Source organism: Lolium perenne, chromosome 6 (assembly GCF_019359855.2).
Source record: "Lolium perenne isolate Kyuss_39 chromosome 6, Kyuss_2.0, whole genome shotgun sequence".
NCBI classification, from domain to species: Eukaryota; Viridiplantae; Streptophyta; class Magnoliopsida; order Poales; family Poaceae; genus Lolium; species Lolium perenne.
Window position 1 is genome coordinate 159,027,241 of NC_067249.2, and position 23,910 is coordinate 159,051,150.

The following is a 23,910-nucleotide window of genomic DNA, read 5'->3' on the forward strand; positions in this document are numbered from 1 at the left end:
TAACTACATCCTCGGACATAGCATCGATGTTTTATCCCTAGTGGCAACAGCACATCCACAACCTTAGAACTTTCTGTCACTGTTCCAGATTTAATGGAGGCATGAACCCACTATCGAGCATAAATACTCCCTCTTGGAGTTAAGAGTAAAAACTTGGCCAGAGCCTCTACTAATAACGGAGAGCATGCAAGATCATAAACAACACATAGGTAATAGATTGATAATCAACATAACATAGTATTCTCTATCCATCGGATCCCAACAAACACAACATATAGCATTACAGATAGATGATCTTGATCATGTTAGGCAGCTCACAAGACCCGACAATGAAGCACAATTAGGAGAAGACGACCATCTAGCTACTGCTATGGACCCATAGTCCAGGGGTGAACTACTCACTCATCACTCCGGAGGCGACCATGGCGGTGAAGAGTCCTCCGGGAGATGATTCCCCTCTCCGGCAGGGTGCCGGAGGCGATCTCCTGAATCCCCCGAGATGGGATTTGGCGGCGGCGGCGTCTCTGGAAGGTTTTCCGTATTGTGGCTCTCGGTACTGGGGGTTTCGCGACGAAGGCTTTAAGTAGGCGGCGGAGATAGGTCAGGGGGCCACACGAGGGCCCCACACGCTAGGCCGGCGCGGCCAAGGGCTGGGCCGCGCCACCCTACTGTGTCGCCAGCTCGTGGCCCCACTTCGTATCATCTTCGGTCTTCTGGAAGCTTCGTGTGAAAATAGGCCCCTGGGCGTTGATTTCGTCCAATTCCGAGAATATTTCCTTACTAGGATTTCTGAAACCAAAAACAGCAGAAACAAAGAATCGGCTCTTTGGCATCTCGTTAATAGGTTAGTGCCAGAAAATGCATAAATATGACATAAAGTATGCATAAAACATGTAGATATCATCAATAATGTGGCATGGAACATAAGAAATTATCGATACGTCGGAGACGTATCAGCATCCCCAAGCTTAGTTTCTCGCCGTCCAGCGGTGTAAACGATAACAAAGATAATTTCTGGAGTGACATGCCATCATACCCTTGATCATACTATTGTAAGCATATGTAATGAATGCAGTGATCAAAACAATGGTAATGCAATGAGTAAACAAATGAATCATAAAGCAAAGACTTTTCATGAATAGTACTTCAAGACAAGCATCAATAAGTCTTTCATAGGAGTTAACTCATAAAGCAATAATTCAAAGTAAAGGTATTGAAGCAACACAAAGGAAGATTAAGTTTCAGTGGTTGCTTTCAACTTATAACATGTATATCTCATGGATAGTTGTCAATGTAAAGTAATATAACAAGTGCAATATGCAAGTTTGTAGGAATCAATGCACAGTTCACACAAGTGTTTGCTTCTTGAGATGGAGAGAGATAGGTGAACTGACTCAACATAAAAGTAAAAAAAAGGCCCTTCGCAGAGGGAAGCATTGATTGCTATATTTGTGCTAGAGCTTTGGTTTTGAAAACAAGAAACAATTTTGTCAACGGTAGTAATAAAGCATATGTGTTATGTAAATTATATCTTACAAGTTGCAAGCCTCATGCATAGTATACTAATAGTGCCCGCACCTTGTCCTAATTAGCTCGGATTACCTGGATTATCATCGCAATGCATATGTTTTAACCAAGTGTCACAAAGGGGTACCTCTATGCCGCCTGTACAAAGGTCTAAGGAGAAAGCTCGCATTGGATTTCTCGCTATTGATTATTCTCAACTTAGACATCCATACCGGGACAACATAGACAACAGATAATGGACTCCTCTTTTATGCATAAGCATTCAACAATTATTAATTTTCTCATATGAGATTGAGGATATTTGTCCAAAACTGAAACTTCCACCATGGATCATGGCTTTAGTTAGCGGCCCAATGTTCTTCTCTAACATTATGCATGCTCTAACCATTCTAGTGGTAAATCTCCCTTACTTCAGACAAGACGAACATGCATAGCAACTCACATGATATTCAACAAAGAGTAGTTGATGGCGTCCCCAGGAACATGGTTATCGCACAACAAGCAACTTAATAAGAGATAAAGTGCATAAGTACATATTCAATACCACAATAGTTTTTTAGGCTATTTGTCCCATGAGCTATATATTGCAAAGGTAGAGGATAGAAATTTAAAGGTAGCACTCAAGCAATTTACTTTGGAATGGCGGAGAAATACCATGTAGTAGGTAGGTATGGTGGACACAAATGGCATAGTGGTTGGCTCAAGGATTTTGGATGCATGAGAAGTATTCCCTCTCAATACAAGGCTTAGGCTAGCAAGGTTGTTTGAAACAAACACAAGGATGAACCGGTGAAGCAAAACTTACATAAAAGACATATTGTAAACATTATAAGACTCTACACCGTCTTCCTTGTGGTTCAAACACTCTACTAGAAATTATCTAGACCTTAGAGAGACCAATTATGCAAACCAAATTTTAGCAAGCTCTATGTATTTCTTCATTAATAGGTGCAAAGTATATGATGCAAGAGCTTAAACATGAGCACAACAATTGCCAAGTATCAAATTATCCAAGACATTTTACCAAATACTACATGTATCATTTTCCGTTTCCAACCATATAACAATTTAACGAAGAAGATTCAACCTTCGCCATGAATATTATGAGTAAAGCCTAAGGACATACTTGTCCATATGCAACAGCAGAGCGTGTCTCTCTCCCACACAATGAATGCTAGGATCCATTTATTCAAACAAAACAAAAACAAAAACAAACCGACGCTCCAAGCAAAGTACATAAGATGTGATGGAATAAAAATATAGTTTCACTAGAGGAACCTGATAATGTTGTCGATGAAGAAGGGGATGCCTTGGGAATCCCCAAGCTTAGACGCTTGAGTATTCTTGAAATATGCAGGAGTGAACCACCGGGGCATCCCCAAGCTTAGAGCTTTCACTCTCCTTGATCATATTGTATCATCTCCCTCTCTTGATCCTTGAAAACTTCCTCCACACCATACTCAAAACAACTCATTAGAGGGTTAGTGCACAATTAAAATTTACATGTTCAGAGGTGACATAATCATTCTTAACACTTCTGGACATTGCACAAAGCTACTGAAAGTTAATGGAATCGAAAAATCCATCAAGCATAGCAAAACAGGCAATGCGAAATAAAAGGCAGAATCTGTCAAAACAGAACAGTTCGTAAAGAAGAATTTCTAAGAGGCACCAGACTTGCTCAAATGAAAATTCTCAAATTGAATGAAAGTTGCGTACATATCTGAGGATCACTCACGTAAATTGGCATAATTTTCTGAGATACCTACAGAGAATTAGGCCCAGATTCGTGACAGCAAAGAAATCTATTTCTGCGCAGTAATCCAAATCTAGTATGAACCTTACTATCAACGACTTTACTTGGCACAACAATGCACAAAACTAAGATAAGGAGAGGTTGCTACAGTAGTAACAACTTCCAAGACTCAAATATAAAATAAAAGTGCAGTAGTAAAAACATGGGTTGTCTCCCATAAGCGCTTTTCTTTAACGCCTTTCAGCTAGGCGCAGAAAGTGTGTATCAAGTATTATCAAGAGACGAAGCATCAACATCATAACTTGTTCTAATAATAGAATCAAAAGGTAACTTCATTCTCTTTCTAGGGAAGTGTTCCATACCTTTCTTGAGAGGAAATTGATATTTAATATTACCTTCCTTCATATCAATGATAGCACCAACAGTTCGAAGAAAAGGTCTTCCCAATATAATGGGACAAGATGCATTGCATTCAATATCCAAGACAACAAAATCAACGGGGACAAGGTTATTGCTAATGGTAATGCGAACATTATCAACTCTCCCCAAAGGTCTCTTTGTAGAGTTATCAGCAAGATTAACATCCAAATAACAATTTTTCAATGGTGGCAAGTCAAGCATATTATAGATTTTCTTAGGCATAACGGAAATACTTGCACCAAGATCACATAAAGTATTACAATCAAAGTCATTGACCTTCATCTTAATGATGGGCTCCCGACCATCCTCTAGCTTCCTAGGAATAGAAGTTTCGCGTTCTAGTTTCTCTTCTCTAGCTTTTATGAGAGCATTTGTAATATGTTTCGTGAAAGCCAAATTTATAGCACTAGCATTAGGACTTTTAGCAAGTTTTTGTAAGAACTTTATAACTTCAGAGATATGGCAATCATCAAAATCCAAACCATTATAATCTAAAGCAATGGGATCATTATCCTCAATGTTGGAAAAAATTTCAGCAGTTTTATCACGAGCCTTTAGTTTTAGCAGTTTCAGGCAGTTTTTCACGCTTTGCATTGGAAGTGGAAACATTGCCAACACCAATTCTTTTACCATTATTAGTAGGAGGTGCAGAAACATGTGGAGCATTAGCATTACTAGTGGTGGTAATAGTCCAAACTTTAGCTATATTATCTTCTTTTTCATTTTCTTCTTTCTCCCACCTAGCACGCAATTCGGCCATCAATCTTATATTCTCATTAATTCTAACTTGGATGGCATTTGCTGTAGTAATAATCTTATTATTATGATTTTCATTAGGCATAACTTTCGATTTCAAGAGATCAACATCAGCAGCAAGACTATTGACTTTAGAAGCAAGTATATCAATTTTCCCAAGCTTTTCTTCAACAGATTTGTTAAAAGCAGTTTGTGTACTAATAAATTCTTTAAGCATAGCTTCAAGTCCAGGGGGTGTATTCCTATTATTGTTGTAAGAATTCCCATAAGAATTACCATAGCCGTTGCCATTATTATAAGGATATGGCATATAGTTGTTACTAGAATTGTTCCGGTAAGCATTGTTGTTGAAATTGTTATTTTTAATGAAGTTTACATCAACATGTTCTTCTTGAGCAACCAATGAAGCTAACGGAACATTATTAGGATCAATATTTGTCCTATCATTCACAAGCATAGACATAATAGCATCAATCTTATCACTCAAGGAAGAGGTTTCTTCGACAGAATTTACCTTCTTACCTTGTGGAGCTCTTTCCGTGTGCCATTCAGAGTAAGTAATCATCATATTATCAAGAAGCTTTGTTGCTTCACCAAGAGTGATGGACATAAATGTACCTCCAGCAGCTGAATCCAATAGGTTACACGAAGAAAAATTCAGTCCTGCATAAAAGGTTTGGATGATCATCCAAGTAGTCAGTCCATGGGTTGGGCAATTTTTAACCAAAGATTTCATTCTTTCCCAAGCTTGTGCAACATGCTCATTATCCAATTGTTTAAAATTCATTATGATACTCCTCAAAGATATAATTTTAGCAGGGGGATAATATCTACCAATAAAAGCATCCTTGCATTTAGTCCATGAATCAATACTATTCTTAGGCAGAGATAGCAACCAATCTTTAGCTCTTCCTCTTAATGAGAAAGGAAACAATTTTAATTTTATTATGTCACCATCTACATCCTTATACTTTTGCATTTCACATAATTCAACAAAGTTATTGAGATGGGCAGCAGCATCATCAGAACTAACACCAGAAAATTGCTCTCGCATAACAAGATTTAGTAAAGCAGGTTTAATTTCAAAGAATTCTGCTGCAGTAGCAGGTGGAGCAATAGGTGTGCATAAGAAATCATTATTATTTGTGGTTGTGAAGTCACACAACTTAGTATTTTCAGGAGTACCCATTTTAGCAATAGTAAATAAAGCAAACTAGATAAAGTAAATACAAGTAACTAATTTTTTTGTGTTTTTGATATAGCAAACAAGATAGCAAATAAAATAAAACTACCAACTAATTTTTTTTGTATTTTGATTTAGTGCAGCAAACAAAGTAGTAAATAAAATAAAGCAAGACAAAAACAAAGTAAAGAGATTGGGATGTGGAGACTCCCCTTGCAGCGTGTCTTGATCTCGGCAACGGCGCCAGAAAAAGAGCTTGATACGCGTACAGCACGCGTCCGTTGGGAACCCCAAGAGGAAGGTGTGATGCGTACAGCGGCAAGTTTTCCCTCAGTAAGAAACCAAGGTTTATCGAACCAGTAGGAGCCAAGAAGCACGTTGAAGGTTGATGGCGGCGAGATGTAGTGCGGCGCAACACCAGGGATTCCGGCGCCAACGTGGAACCTGCACAACACAACCAAAGTACTTTGCCCCAACGAAACAGTGAGGTTGTCAATCTCACCGGCTTGCTGTAACAAAGGATTAGATGTATAGTGTGGATGATGATTGTTTGCAGAAAACAGTAGAACAAGTATTGCAGTAGATTGTATTCGATTAAAAGAATGGACCGGGGTCCACAGTTCACTAGAGGTGTCTCTCCCATAAGATAAATAGCATGTTGGGTGAACAAATTACAGTTGGGCAATTGACAAATAGAGAGGGCATGACAATGCACATACATGATATGATGAGTATTGTGAGATTTAATTGGGCATTACGACAAAGTACATAGACCGCTATCCAGCATGCATCTATGCCTAAAAAGTCCACCTTCAGGTTATCATCCGAACCCCTTCCAGTATTAAGTTGCAAACAACAGACAATTGCATTAAGTATGGTGCGTAATGTAATCAATAACTACATCCTCGGACATAGCATCGATGTTTTATCCCTAGTGGCAACATCACATCCACAACCTTAGAACTTTCTGTCACTGTCCCAGATTTAATGGAGGCATGAACCCACTATCGAGCATAAATACTCCCTCTTGGAGTTAAGAGTAAAAACTTGGCCAGAGCCTCTACTAATAACGGAGAGCATGCAAGATCATAAACAACACATAGGTAATAGATTGATAATCAACATAACATAGTATTCTCTATCCATCGGATCCCAACAAACACAACATATAGCATTACAGATAGATGATCTTGATCATGTTAGGCAGCTCACAAGACCCGACAATGAAGCACAATTAGGAGAAGACGACCATCTAGCTACTGCTATGGACCCATAGTCCAGGGGTGAACTACTCACTCATCACTCCGGAGGCGACCATGGCGGTGAAGAGTCCTCCGGGAGATGATTCCCCTCTTCGGCAGGGTGCCGGAGGTGATCTCCTGAATCCCCCGAGATGGGATTGGCGGCGGCGGCGTCTCTGGAAGGTTTTCCGTATCGTGGCTCTCGGTACTGGGGGTTTCGCGACGAAGGCTTTAAGTAGGCGGAGGAGATAGGTCAGGGGGCCACACGAGGGCCCCACACGCTAGGCCGGCGCGGCCAAGGGCTGGGCCGCGCCGCCCTACTGTGTCGCCAGCTCGTGGCCCCACTTCGTATCATCTTCGGTCTTCTGGAAGCTTCGTGTGAAAATAGGCCCCTGGGCGTTGATTTCGTCCAATTCCGAGAATATTTCCTTACTAGGATTTCTGAAACCAAAAACAGCAGAAAACAGCAACTGGCTCTTCGGCATCTCGTTAATAGGTTAGTGCCGGAAAATGCATAAATATGACATAAAGTATGCATAAAACATGTAGATATCATCAATAATGTGGCATGGAACATAAGAAATTATCGATACGTCGGAGACGTATCATTGAGCCACCAAGAACACCAAATCCATCGGATCTCCTCCCTCAACCACCCAAATCCCTTGTGCTTTGGAGAATCGAAGGAGAAGACCCCGATCTACATCTTCACCGAAGCAATTTGCATTTCCCCCTCATTTTATTGAGGGCCCCCTTGCTAGTGTTCCTCTTTGGATCCCTAGTTGATTTGTGTTGATGTATTGTTGTTGATTGTTGTGTTGTAACAGATTTGGGAGCCTCCAATTCGGTTGTGGATGTGTGCCCCAAGAACCTTGTAAAGGCCCGGTTTCCGCCTCGAGGAAATCCCTTAGTGGAAGTGGGCTAGGCCTTCGTGGCGTTGCTCACCGGAGATCTGAGTGAAGCCTTCGTGGCTGTTGGTTTGGCTTTCGTAGCAACCACACTCCTCCAAACGTAGACGTACCTTCTTGCAAAGGAAGGGAACTACGGGAATCATCTCCGTGTCATCACGTGCTCCACTCTCGGTTACCTCTATCCTATTCTATCTCTTATATTGCTTAGATATATCTTGCTTAGTAGTTAGCCTTGTCATATTGGTAAATTCACTTAGTTGCATATCTAGAGAATTTACCTTTGTGTCAAGCCTAAATTGAAAAAGAACTAAAAATTGTTTAGCACCTATTCACCCCCCCCCCCTCTAGGTGCGGCATACGATCCTTTCAATTGGTATCAGAGCCTCGGCTCTTATTTCGGGCTTAACCGCCTAAGAGTATGCCGGACGATGGACCTTCGGAAGGGGAGGCTAAGATGGTCACCATGGATGATATCAATTCGTTGAGGTCATCCATGGATGCTCAAATGGAAAGCATGAGAAAGATGATTTCCGAGCTTTTGACTCCGCCCCGTCCCGTGGCTCCCACCAAAGAGGTCAATGTCACGGATGCGTTAGAAGAGGATGATACTTCGGTATTACCCTCCTCTACCACACCCGTGGATGGTGATCACATAAACACTAACAAATCCACCGTTGCATCTCCTAGAGGAACTAGTGGAGGTGAGAGCTACAATCGAGTGGCTCCACCTTTTCTATCTCCCGATATACCGGTTCCTCACCCTCATATAAACATTCGAGGCGACCCACCTAAGTTTTCCGTTAATGATTACGATACTTGGCAATTTGAGTTTAGCTCTCATGTTCGCAGTGCCTCCAATGAACTTTGGAGAATCATCGTGGAAGGCTTCAAGCCTTACAACCCCGACAAGTTGACTAGAAGAGAAGCGGTTGATAGTCAACTCAACAACACCGCCTTGCACATGATTCAAACTGATGTGGGGACAAAGGAGTTGTCTCGTGTTCGGCATTACACCACCGCCAAGGATGCTTGGGATGGTTTGGCTGCGAGTTGCATTGGAAGTGAGAGCACAAGAAGGAACAAGTATAATGCTCTTCGGAATAAAGCCGAAGGATTCATGAGGCTACCGGATGAAGATCATGAAGACATGTATGGAAGACTTCTCCGGTGCCTTCCGGAATGTTGGTGCCACTCACATTAATGACTCTTGGATCAAGGAAAAGTACATTGAGTGCATGATGCCGTTTGAGCCTATTGATGTCAAGACTCTCATCGGTAGAGAATGCTATGCCTCTCTCACCTCTCAACAAGCCGTGCACGAGATGCAAGCTCTCAAGGTGCTTGAGCAAAACTCTCATGATTCCCGCAATCGTGCCATTGGGATGACAAAAGGGTCCAACCTTGCCTTGGTGGTCAACTCCGTGGAAGAAGTGATTCCTCAAGAATCTTATAGGGCATCTTGGAGCATGACCTATCCGGAAGACTTGGAACACCACTACCATGACCACATGGCGTTCCATGCAAACACCTTTTGGATTGATCCTTCCAAGGCCAAGGAAGACAACATCAAGAGAAACAACTCAAGGGGTCCCTCAAGCTCGGGCCCAAGAACAAGATCTTGCTACAATTGCAATGACAAGCGCCATTTCATTGCCGAATGTACCTATGAGAATAGGGAGACTCATGGTGGAAGGCTCATCCCCAAGGACAAGAGCAAAGACTCAAAGGGCAAATATTCAAAGCCCCCCAACAAGAAATTCTATAACAAGAACAAGAAGGGCAAGAGGCCCTCAAGGATTGTGCTAATGACTAAAGAAGAATACTCTTCCGATGAGATTGAAAGTGCTAGTGATGATGAAGAGGAAAGCTCAAGAGAAGTGGCCGCTGATGTCTATGGGAGCTTCTATTCTTGTAGACAGTGTTGGGCCTCCAAGAGCAGAGGTTTGTAGAACAGCAGCAAGTTTCCCTTAAGTGGATCACCCAAGGTTTATCGATCTCAGGGAGGAAGAGGTCAAAGATATCCCTCTCATGCAACCCTGCAACCACAAAGCAAGAAGTCTCTTGTGTCCCCAACACACCTAATAGGTGCACTAGTTCGGCGAAGAGATAGTGAAATACATGTGGTATGAATGTATATGAGCAGTAGTAACGGTGCCAGAAAAGTGCTTGCTGGCGTGTGGTTGATGGTGGTAATATTGCGGACAGTACAGATGCAGTAAAACAGTAAACAAGCAGCGATAGCAGTATTTAGGAACAAGGCCTAGGGATCATACTTTCACTAGTGGACACTCTCAACATTGATCACATAACAGAATAAATAGATGCTAGACTCTACACTCTCTTGTTGGATGATGAACACCACTAATTGTGTAGGATTACACGAACCCTCAATGCCGGAGTTAACAAGCTCCACAATATTCGATGTTCATATTTAAATAACCTTAGAGTGCATGACAGATCAACATAACCAAACCAAGTACTAACATAGCATGCACACTGTCACCTTCACGCTACGAAAGGAGGCATAGATCACATCAATACTATCATAGCAATAGTTAACTTCGTAATCTACAAGAGATCACAATCATAGCCTACGCCAAGTACTAACACGATGCACACACTGTCACCATTACATCGTGCATGAGGAATAAACTACTTTAATAACATCACTAGAGTAGCACACAGATAAATTGTGATACAAAACACATTGCAATCATAAAGAGATATAAATAAGCACTTCACTATGCTCTTCATAACAGTGAATAAGTATTCTGTGAAATATAGCCTAAGAGACCCACACGGTGCACACACTGTCACCTTTACACACGTGGGACAAGGAGTCTCCGGAGATCACATAAGTAAAATCCACTTGACTAGCATAATGACATCTAGATTACAAGCATCAGCATATGAATCTCAATCATGTAAGGCAGCTCATGAGATTATTGTATTGAAGTACATAGGAGAGAGATGAACCACATAGCTACCGGTACAGCCCCAAACCTCGATGGAGAACTACTCCCTCCTCATGGGAGACAGCAGCGGTGATGAAGATGGCGGTGGTGTCGATGGAGAAGCCTTCCGGGGGCACTTCCCCGTCCCGGTGGTGTGCCGGAACAGAGACTCCTGTCCCCCAGATCTTGGCTTCGCGATGGCGGCGGCTCTGGAAGGTTTCTCGTACCATGGCTTTTTCGTGTCGAGGTTTTAGGTCGAGGACCTTTATATAGGCGAAGAGGCGGAGTCGGAGGGTCGAAGAGGCGGTGAGAGGGTAAGGCGGCGCGGCCAGGGCCTGGGCCGCGCCGGCCTACCTCCTGGGCCCACCAGGGCTCCCCTCTGGCGACTCTCGGGTGTTCTGGAAGCTTCGTGGAAAAATAGGATCTTTGGGCGTTGATTTCGTCCGATTCCGAGAATATTTCCTTACTAGGATTTCTGAAACCAAAAACAGCAGAAACAAAGAATCGGCCCTTCGGCATCTCGTCAATAGGTTAGTTCCGGAAAACGCATAAATATGACATAAAGTATGCATAAAACATGTAGATATCATCAATAATGTGGCATGGAACATAAGAAATTATCGATACGTCGGAGACGTATCAGCATCCCCAAGCTTAGTTTCTGCTCGTCCCGAGCAGGTAAACGATAACAAAGATAATTTCTGGAGTGACATGCCATCATAACCTTGATCATACTATTGTAAACACATGTAATGAATGCAGCGATCAAAACAATGGTAAATGACATGAGTAAACAAATGGATCATATAGCAAAGACTTTTCATGAATAGTACTTCAAGACAAGCATCAATAAGTCTTGCATAAGAGTTAACTCATAAAGCAATAATTCAAAGTAAAGGTATTGAAGCAACACAAAGGAAGATGAAGTTTCAGCGGTTGCTTTCAACTTGTAACATGTATATCCCATGGATATTGTCAACATAGAGTAATATAACAAATGCAATATGCAAGTATGTAGGAATCAATGCACAGTTCACACAAGTGTTTGCTTCTTGAGGTGGAGAGAGATAGGTGAACTGACTCAACATAAAAGTAAAAGAAAGGCCCTTCATAGAGGGAAGCATTGATTGCTATATTTGTGCTAGAGCTTTTATTTTGAAAACATAAAGAGAGCATAAAAGTAAAGTTTTGAGAGGTGTTTGTTGTTGTCAACGAATGGTAGTGGGCACTCTAACCCCCTTGCCAGACAAACCTTCAAAGAGCGGCTCCCATTTTATTTTATTTTTGTGTGGCACTCCTTCCAACCTTTCTTTCACAAACCATGGCTAACCGAATCCTCGGGTGCCTGCCAACAATCTCATACCATGAAGGAGTGCCTTTTTATTTTAGTTTTATTATGATGACACTCCTCCCCACCTTTGCTTTCTCAAGCCATGGCTAACCGAATCCTTCGGGTGCCGTCCAACAATCACATACCATGGAGGAGTGTCTATTTTTTTTTAATTAATTTGGGACTGGGAATCCCATTGCCAGCTCTTTTTGCAAAATTATTGGATAAGCGGATGAAGCCACTAGTCCATTGGTGAAAGTTGCCCAACAAGATTGAAAGATAAACACCACATACTTCCTCATGAGCTATAAAACATTGACACAAATCAGAGGTAATAAATTTTAAATTGTTTAAAGGTAGCACTCAAGCAATTTACTTTGGAATGGCGGAGAAATACCATGTAGTAGGTAGGTATGGTGGACACAAATGGCATAGTGGTTGGCTCAAGGATTTGGATGCATGAGAAGTATTCCCTCTCGATACAAGGCTTAGGCTAGCAAGGTTATTTGAAACAAACACAAGGATGAACCGGTGCAGCAAAGCTCACATAAAAGACATATTGTAAATATTATAAGACTCTACACCGTCTTCCTTGTTGTTCAAACTCTTTACTAGAAATTATCTAGACCTTAGAGAGACCAATTATGCAAACCAAATTTAGCAAGCTCTATATATTTCTTCATTAATAGGTGCAAAGTATATGATGCAAGAGCTTAAACATGAGCACAACAATTACCAAGTATCAAATTATTCAAGACATCATACCAATTACTACATGTAGCATTTTCCGTTTCCAACCATATAACAATTAACGAAGCAGTTTCAACCTTCGCCATGAAAATTAAAAGCTAAGAACACATGTGTTCCTATGAACCAGCGGAGCATGTCTCTCTCCCACACAAGCATTTGTTCAAACAAAAACAAAAACAAGAAACATAAAGACGCTCCAAGTAAAGTACATAAGATATGACCGAATAAAAATATAGTTTCAAGAGAAGGAACCTGATAATTTGGCGATGAAGAAGGGGATGCCTTGGGCATCCCCATGCTTAGATGCTTGAGTCTTCTTGAAATATGCATGGATGAACCACCGGGGCATCCCCAAGCTTAGAGCTTTCACTCTCCTTGATCACCTTGTATCATCCTCCTCTCTTGACCCTTGAAAACTTCCTCCACACCAAACTCGAAACAAATTCATTAGAGGGTTAGTGCATAATCAAAATTCACATGTTCAGAGGTGACACAATCATTCTTAACACTTCTGGACATTGCTCAAAGCTTCTGAAAGTTAATGGAACAAAGAAATCCATTCAACATAGCAGAAGAGGCAATGCGAAATAAAAGGCAGAATCTGTCAAAACAGAACAGTCCGTAAAGACGAATTTTATTGAGGCACCAGACTTGCTCAAATGAAAATGCTCAAATTGAATGAAAGTTGCGTACATATCTGAGGATCACTCACGTAAATAGGCATAATTTTCTGAGTTATCTACAGAGAATTTTGCCCAGATTCGTGACAGCAAAGAAATCTGTTTCTGCGCAGTAATCCAAATCTAGTATGAACCTTACTATCAACGACTTTACTTGGCACAACAATGCAACAAAACTAAGATAAGGAGAGGTTGCTACAGTAGTAACAACTTCCAAAACACAAATTTAAAACAAGAGTACTGTAGTAAAAAAAACACATGGGTTATCTCCCAAGAAGTTCTTTCTTTATAGCCATTAAGATGGGCTCAGCAGTTTTAATGATGTACTCGTAAGAAATAGTAGTTGAAGCAAAAGAGAGCATCAAGAGGAAAATTAGAAACACATTTAAGTCAAACATGCTTCCTATGAAAAGGAATCTTGTAAATAAACAAGTTCATGAAGAGCAAAGTAACAAGCATAGAAAGATAGAACAAGTGTAGCTTCAAAAATTTCAGCACATAGAGAGGTGTTTTAGTAACATGAAAATTTCTACCACCATATTTTCCTCTCTCATAATAACTTTCAGTAGCAACATGAGCAAACTCAACAATATAACTATCACATAAAGCATTCTTATCATGAGTCTCATGCATAAAATTATTACTCTCCACATAAGCATAATCAATTTTATTAGTAATTGTGGGAGCAAATTCAACAAAGTGGCTATCATCAAATATAGGAGGCATATTGTAATCATAATCAAATTCATCCTCCATAACAGGCGGCACCAAAAGACCACTATCATTATAATCATCATATATGGGAGGCATATCATAATCAACATAAACTTTCTCCTCAATACCCGGAGGGCTAAAGAGATCATTTTCATCAAAACCGACCTCCCCAAGCTTAGAATTTTCCATAGCATTAGCAACAATGGTGTTCAAAGCATTCATATTAATAACATTCCCATTAGCATGCATATAAAGTTCCATGGGTTTTTTAATTCTCTCTTCAAACACATCATGTCCTAATTCAAGATAAAGTTCATAAAGATCTCTCATATTTTTGTTGTTTTCCATTATGCCTAACTAGTGTAAACAAGAAACAAAAAGATGCAATTGCAGGATCTAAAGGAAATAGCTTCGAGCACAAACACAATGGCGCCGAGAAAAGCATCACCTGAACCGGAGTATGAGTGCCTTTTACCTTTCCTCCCCGACAACGGCGCCGAGGAAAAGTGCTTGGCGTGTAGTTGACGAGGAGGAAATGGTGTAGCTTTCCTTCGTTCCCTAAGAACGGCGCCTTTAAAAGTGCTTGATGTCTACGGGAGCTTCTATTCTTGTAGACAGTGTTGGGTCTCCAAGAGCAGAGGTTTGTAGAACAGCAGCAAGTTTCCCTTAAGTGGATCACCCAAGGTTTATCGATCTCAGGGAGGAAGAGGTCAAAGATATCCCTCTCATGCAACCCTGCAACCACAAAGCAAGAAGTCTCTTGTGTCCCCAACACACCTAATAGGTGCACTAGTTCGGCGAAGAGATAATGAAATACAGGTGGTATGAATGTATATGAGCAGTAGTAACGGTGCCAGAAAAGTGCTTGCTGGCGTGTGGTTGATGGTGGTAATATTGCGGACAGTACAGATGCAGTAAAACAGTAAACAAGCAGCGATAGCAGTATTTAGGAACAAGGCCTAGGGATCATACTTTCACTAGTGGACACTCTCAACATTGATCACATAACAGAATAAATAGATGCTAGACTCTACACTCTCTTGTTGGATGATGAACACCACAAATTGTGTAGGATTACATGAACCCTCAATGCCGGAGTTAACAAGCTCCACAATATTCGATGTTCATATTTAAATAACCTTAGAGTGCATGATAGATCAACATAACCAAACCAAGTACTAACATAGCATGCACACTGTCACCTTCACGCTACGAAAGGAGGCATAGATCACATCAATACTATCATAGCAATAGTTAACTTCGTAATCTACAAGAGATCACAATCATAGCCTACGCCAAGTACTAACACGATGCACACACTGTCACCATTACACCGTGCAGGAGGAATAAACTACTTTAATAACATCACTAGAGTAGCACACAGATAAATTGTGATACAAAACACATTGCAATCATAAAGAGATATAAATAAGCACTTCACTATGCTCTTCATAACAGTGAATAAGTATTCTATGAAATATAGCCTAAGAGACCCACACGGTGCACACACTGTCACCTTTACACACGTGGGACAAGGAGTCTCCGGAGATCACATAAGTAAAATCCACTTGACTAGCATAATGACATCTAGATTACAAGCATCATCATATGAATCTCAATCATGTAAGGCAGCTCATGAGATTATTGTATTGAAGTACATAGGAGAGAGATGAACCACATAGCTACCGGTACAGCCCCAAACCTCGATGGAGAACTACTCCCTCCTCATGGGAGACAGCAGCGGTGATGAAGATGGCGGTGGTGTCGATGGAGAAGCCTTCCGGGGGCACTTCCCCGTCCCGGCGGCGTGCCAGAATAGAGACTCCTGTCCCCCAGATCTTGGCTTCGCGATGGCGGCGGCTCTGGAAGGTTTCTCGTACCGTGGCTTTTTCATGTCGAGGTTTTAGGTCGAGGACCTTTATATAGGCGAAGAGGCGGAGTCGGAGGGTCGAAGAGGCGGTGAGAGGGTAAGGCGGCGCGGCCAGGGCCTGGGCCGCGCCGGCCTACCTCCTGGGCCCACCAGGGCTCCCCTCTGGCGACTCTCGGGTGTTCTGTAAGCTTCGTGGAAAAATAGGATGTTGGGCGTTGATTTCGTCCGATTCCGAGAATATTTCCTTACTAGGATTTCTGAAACCAAAAACAGCAGAAAACAACAACTGGCCCTTCGGCATCTCGTCAATAGGTTAGTTCCGGAAAACGCATAAATATGACATAAAGTATGCATAAAACATGTAGATATCATCAATAATGTGGCATGGAACATAAGAAATTATCGATACGTCGGAGACGTATCAGCCGCCATTGTCACCACCAACATTCCCTCTTCCTCTCTCTTTGATTCACCCAATGAGAACCCTCAACGCAAGAATGCACATTGCTTCATGGCAAGGTCCACCTTGGACACATCTATTGTGCTATCAACTCAAGAAGAGTATACCTCCGGAGATGAAGATGTTGATGATGAAGAAGGTGCAACCTCAAATGGATTGGTTGCCCTTGCCTCCCTCTCTACCAACTCTTCATCAACAAGTGAATCTCCCAATGAGGTCATTCATGTGGAGGAAGAAAGTTGCCTCATGGCTAAATCTTCCGAGGTATCATCTCCTAACCCCTCTATGCCTAACATTTCTAATGATCTAGGGGTTGACCCCGCTAGTCTAAAAGTGAAACAAGAAATGCTAGAGTTTGATGATTTCATTAGTAACCTACAAGGTAACACTAAGAAGCATGTTTCAAGTCTCATGGTTCGTATAGCTCAACTAAATGATACTCTTGAGAAAAAGTGCCAAATAGAGAGAGAAGACTCTCTAGAAATACATGCCCTTAAAAATGCTCTTGAGGAATGTCAAGAAACTATAGCATCTCTTGAAGAGAGGCTAGAAAATCTTGAAGAACCTCAAGATAAACTTAACAAGCTCACTAAAGCTAGAGATCTTGCTAGAGCTAAGACTAAAGTGCTTATAAAGGAAAAGGCCAAATTTGGTGTTGATCATGAGAAACTTGTGAAGGATCTAGATGAACTAGACAAGGCTCACAAAGCCTTGAAGAGTGAATACTCTCTCCTCTCCGAGTCTTACGAGCAACTTCAAATTAGGCTTGCTTCATATGACATACCTAGTACCTCTACTCCTTCATGTGATCATGCAAATATTATTGAGGAAAATGCTAGGTTGAAGGATGAACTTGCTAAGGCCTCCTCTCCCCAAAGTAAACTTTCCTTGGATGATATTTTGAGTAAGCAAAGGTCAAACAATGGGAAGGAGGGACTTGGTTATAATACCAAGGCTAAAAAGGCAAACAAGAAAAAGGCCAAGCCCGCACATGAGAATGAAGGAGATATACCCTAGAGGCAATAATAAAGTGGTTATTATTTATATCTCTATGTTTATGATAAATGTTTATATGTCATGCTATAATTGTATTAACCGAAACATTAGTACATGTGTGATATGTAGACAAACAAAGAGTCCCTAGTATGCCTCTAAACTAGCTTGTTGATTAATGGATGATTAGTTTCATAATCATGAACATTGGATGTTATTAATAACAAGGTTATATCATTATATGGATGATGTAATGGACACACCCAATTAAGCGTAGCATAAGATCTCGTCATTAAGTTATTTGCTATAAGCTTTCGATACATAGTTACCTAGTCCTTATGACCATGAGATCATGTAAATCACTTATACCGGAAAGGTACTTTGATTACACCAAACGCCACTGCGTAAATGGGTGGTCATAAAGGTGGTATTAAGTATCCGGAAAGTATGAGTTGAGGCATATGGATCAACAGTGGGATTTGTCCATCCCGATGACGGATAGATATACTTTGGGCCCTCTCAGTGGAATGTCGTCTAATGTCTTGCAAGCATATGAATAAGTTCATAAGAGACCACATACCACAGTACGAGTAAAGAGTACTTGTCAGGAGACGAGGTTGAACAAGGTATAGAGTGATACCGAAGATCAAACCTCGGACAAGTAAAATATCGCGTGACAAAGGGAATTGGTATCGTATGTGAATGGTTCATTCGATCACTAAAGTCATCATTGAATATGTGGGAGCCATTATGGATCTCCAGATCCCGCTATTGGTTATTGGTCGGAGTGAGTACTCAACCATGTCTGCATAGTTCGCGAACCGTAGGGTGACACACTTAAAGTTGGATGTTGAAATGGTAGAACTTGAATATGGAATGGAGTTCGAATATTTGTTCGGAGTCCTGGATGAGATCCCGGACATCACGAGGAGTTCCGGAATGGTCCGGAGAATAAGATTCATATATAGGATGTCATTTTATGTGAATTAAAATGATGCGGAAGGTTCTATGGAAGGTTCTAGAAGGTTCTAGAAAAGTCCGTAAGAAACCACCAAGGAAGGTGGAGTCCCGAGGGACTCCACCTCCATGGCCGGCCAACCCTAGTGGGGGAGAAGTCCCAAGTGGACTCCCCCTATGGGGGCCGGCCACCCCCCATATGGAAGGGGGGAATCCCACCCCAAGTGGGATTCCCACCTTGGGTAGGTTTCCCTATCTTATTCGGAGACTTGTAGTCCAACACTTGGGGCTTCCACCTATATAATGAGGGGCCAAGGGGAGGGGCCGGCCACCCCAAGACCACAACCTGGCCGCCCCCCTTGAGTGGCCGGCCACCCCCTCCCAAACCCTAGCCGCCCCCCTCTCCTCCATAGCTCCCTCGTGCTTTAGCGAAGCTCCGCCGGAGTTCTCCACCGCCACCGACACCACGCCGTCGTGCTGTCGGATTCAAGAGGAGCTACTACTTCCGCTGCCCGCTGGAACGGGAGGTGGACGTCGTCTTCATCAACAACCGAACGTGTGACCGAGTACGGAGGTGCTGCCCGTTCGTGGCGCCGGAGGGATCGTGATCAAGATCTTCTACGCGCTTTTGCAAGCGGCAAGTGAACGTCTACCGCAGCAACAAGAGCCTCCTCTTGTAGGCTTTGGAATCTCTTCAAGGGTGAGACTCGATAAACCCCTCGTTGCTACCGTCTTCTAGATTGCATCTTGGCTCGGATTGCGTGTTCGCGGTAGGAAATTTTTTGTTTTCTATGCAACGTTATCCTACAGTGGTATCAGAGCCGTGTCTATGCATAGATGGTTGCACGAGTATAACACAATGGTTTTGTGGGCGTTGATGCTCTTGTTATCTTTAGTTTGAGTACTTTGCATCTTTGTGGCATAGTGGGATGAAGCGGCTCGGACTAACTTTACATGACAGCGTTCATGAGACTTGTTCCTCGTTCGACATGCAACTTGTATTGCATAAGAGGCTTTGCGGGTGTCTGTCTCTCCTACTATAGTGAAGATTCAATTTACTCTTCTATTGAAAACATTAGTATCAACGTTGTGGTTCATGTTCGTAGGTAGATTAGATCTCTCTCGAAAACCCTAAACCACGTAAAATATGCAAACCAAATTAGAGACGTCTAACTTGTTTTTGCAGGGTTTGGTGATGTGATATGGCCATAATGTGATGATGAATATGTATGAGATGATCATTATTGTATTGTGGCAACCGGCAGGAGCCTTATGGTTGTCTTTAAATTTCATGTTGAGTAGTATTTCAAAGTAGTTGTAATAGTTGCTACATGGAGGACAATCATGAAGACGGTGCCATTGACCTTGACGCTACGTCGACGATGATGGAGATCATGCCCGAAGATGATGGAGATCATGTCCGTGCTTTGGAGATGAAGATCAAAGGCGCAAAGACAAAAGGGCCATATCATATCACATATGAACTGCATGTGATGTTAATCCTTTTATGCATCTTATTTTGCTTAGATCGCGACGGTAGCATTATAAGATGATCCCTCACTAAAATCTCAAGATAATAAAGTGTTCATCCTTAGTAGCACCGTTGCCAAGACTTGTCGTTTCGAAGCATCTCGTGATGATCGGGTGTGATAGAATCAACAAGTGCATACAACGGGTGCAAGACAGTTTTGCACATGCGGATACTAAGGTGGCCTTGACGAGCCTAGCATGTACAGACATGGTCTCGGAACACGTGATACCGAAAGGTAGAGCATGAATCATATAGTTGATATGATGAACACTTTGAGTGTTCGCCATTGAAATCACACCTTGTCTCGTGATGATCGGACTTAGGTGCAGTGGATTTGGTTCGTGTGATCACTAAGACAATGCGAGTGATATTGTTTTGAGTGGGAGTTCATCTAGATTTTTAATTATGTTGAATTAAAATTTGAACTCAATTTGTCATAAACTTAGTCTAAACTTTTGCAAATATATGTTGTAGAGATGGCGTCCCCAATCAATTTTAACCAGTTCCTAGAGAAAGAAAAACTTAAGAGCAACGGTAGCAACTTCACCGACTGGTTCCGTCATGTGAGGATCTTCCTCTCTGGCGGAAATCTGCAATATGTGCTTGATGCACCGCTAGGTGACCCTCCTGCAGAAACTGAAACCGATGAAGTAAAAGCTGTTACGAGACTCGGAAAATTCGGTACTCTCAAGTTCAGTGTGCCATCCTGTGCAGTCTGGAATCCGATCTTCAAAAACGTTTTGAGCATCACGATCCTCATGAGTTGATGAAAGAGCTGAAAGCTATTTTTGAGACTCATGCGGCCGTGGAATGCTATGAAGCATCGAAACAATTCTTCAGCTGCATGATGGAAGAAGGCAGTTCCGTTAGTGAGCACATGCTCGCCATGACCGGGCATGCGAAGAAACTCAGTGACTTGGGAATAGTGATTCCTAACAGACTGGGGATTAATCGTGTCCTTCAATCACTGCCACCAAGTTACAAGAACTTTATGATGAACTACAATATGCAGAACATGAACAAGGAGTTACCTGAACTCTTTGGCATGCTAAAAGCTGCTGAGATTGAGATCAAGAAAGAGCACCAAGTGTTGATGGTCAACAAGACCACCAGTTTCAAGAAACAGGGCAAGTCTAAGGGAAAATTCAAGAAGGGTGGCAAGAAAGCTGCCACGCCTCCTATGAAACCTAAGAACGGCCCTAAGCCTGATGCTGAGTGCTATTACTGCAAGGAGAAGGGACACTGGAAGCGTAATTGCTCCAAGTATCTGGCTGATCTGAAGAGCGGCCTTGTCAAGAAGAAGAAAGAAGGTATATCTGATATACATGTTATAGATGTTTATCTCACTAGTTCTCGTTCTAGTACCTGGGTATTTGATACTGGTTCGGTTGCTCATATTTGTAACTCGAAACAGGAACTAAAGAATAAACGAAGACTACTGAAAGATGAAGTGACGATGCGCGTTGGAAACGGATCCAAAGTCGATGTGATCGCTGTTGGCACACTTCCTCTACATCTACCTTCGGGATTAATTTTAAGCCTAAATAATTGTTATTTTGTACCCGCGTTGAGCATGAACATTAATCTGGATCTTGTTTAATGCAAGACGGTTATTCATTCAAGTCTGAGAATAATGGTTGTTCTATTTTTATGAATAATATCTTTTATGGTCGAGCACCAGAAAAGAATGGCTTATTTCTATTAGATCTCGATAGTAGTGATACGCATATACATAACATTGATGCTAAGCGAATTAAATTGAATGATAATTCTACTTATATGTGGCAATCATTGCCTTGGTCATATTGGAGTGAAACGCATGAAGAAACTCCATACCGATGGATTACTTGAATCACTTGACTTTGAGTCACTTGATAGATGCGAAGCATGTCTAATGGGAAAAATGACTAAGACTCCATTTTCTGGTATGATGGAGCGAGCTACTGACTTATTGGAAATCATACATACCGATGTGTGCGGACCAATGAGCGTAGCATCGCGCGGTGGTTATCGTTATGTTCTAACCTTCACAGATGATCTGAGTAGATATGGGTATATCTATTTCATGAAACATAAATCCGAAACTTTCGAGAAGTTTAAGGAATTCTAAAGTGAAGTAGAAAATCAACGTAACAAGAAGATTAAATTTCTACGATCTGATCGTGGAGGTGAATATCTGAGTTATGAGTTTGGCATGCATTTAAAGAAATGCAGAATACTTTCACAATTGACACCGCCGGGAACACCTCAATGAAACGGTGTGTCCGAACGTCGTAATCGAACTCTCTTAGATATGGTTCGTTCTATGATGTCTCTTACTGATTTGCCGTTATCATTTTGGAGTTATGCATTAGAGACAGCCGCATTCACTTTAAATAGAGCACCATCAAAATCCGTAGAAACGACACCGTATGAATTATGGTTTAATAAGAAACCTAAGTCATCGTTCCTGAAAGTTTGGGGTTGCGAAGCCTATGTAAAGAAGTTACAACCGGACAAGCTAGAACCCAAAGCAGAGAAATGCGTCTTCATAGGATACCCTAAGGAAACTATAGGGTACACTTTCTATCACAGATCCGAAGGCAAAATCTTTGTTGCTAAGAACGGAACCTTTCTTGAGAAAGAATTTCTCACTAAAGAAGTGACTGGAAGAAAAGTAGAACTCGATGAGATTGATGAATCTATACTCGTTGATCAGAGTAGTGCAGTACCGGAAGTTGTACCTGTACCGCCTACACCGGCAACAGAGGAAGCTAATGATAATGATCATGAAACTTCGAACGAGGAAACTACTGAACCTCGCAGATCGACAAGGGAGCGTGCCACTCCTGATTGGTATGATCCTTGTCTAAATGTCATGATTGTGGATAACAATGATGAGGACCCTGCGACGTATGAAGAAGCGATGATGAGCCCAGATTCCAACAAATGGCAAGAAGCCATGAAATCCGAAATGGGATCCATGTATGATAACAAAGTATGGACTTTGGTAGACTTACCTGATAGCCGAAAGGCTGTCGAGAATAAATGGATCTTCAAGAGAAAAACAGATGCTGATGGTAATATTACTGTCTATAAAGCTCGACTTGTCGCAAAGGGTTTCCGACAAATTCAAGGAGTTGACTACGATGAGACTTTCTCACCTGTAGCGAAGCTAAAATCTGTTAGGATTTTGTTAGCAATAGCTGCATTTTTCGATTATGAGATTTGGCAGATGGATGTCAAAACGGCGTTCCTTAATGGAGACATTGAGGAAGAGTTGTATATGGTACAACCCAAAGGTTTTGTCGATCCTAAAAATGCTGACAAAGTATGCAAACTTCAGCGTTCAATCTATGGACTGAAGCAAGCATCAAGAAGTTGGAACCGACGCTTTGATAAGGTGATCAAAGACTTCGGGTTTATACAGGGTCATGGAGAGGCCTGTATTTACAAGAAAGTGAGTGGGAGCTCTGTAGCATTCCTGATATTATATGTAGATGACATATTATTGATCGGGAATGATATAGAACTATTAAGCAGTGTTAAAGGTTATTTGAATAATAGTTTTTCAATGAAAGACCTTGGTGAAGCATCGTATATATTAGGCATCAAGATTTATAGAGATAGATCAAGACGCCTAATAGGGCTATCACAGAGTACATATCTGGACAAGATTCTAAAGAAGTTTAGAATGGACGAAAGTAAGAAAGGGTTCTTACCTATGTTACCAGGCAAGGTCTTGAGTAAGACTCAAGGACCGGCTACGGCAGAATAAAGAGAAAGGATGAGTAATATCCCCTATGCCTCGGCAGTAGGATCTATCATGTATGCCATGCTATGTACTAGACCGGATATAGCACATGCTGTTAGTTTGACTAGCAGATATCAAAGTGAT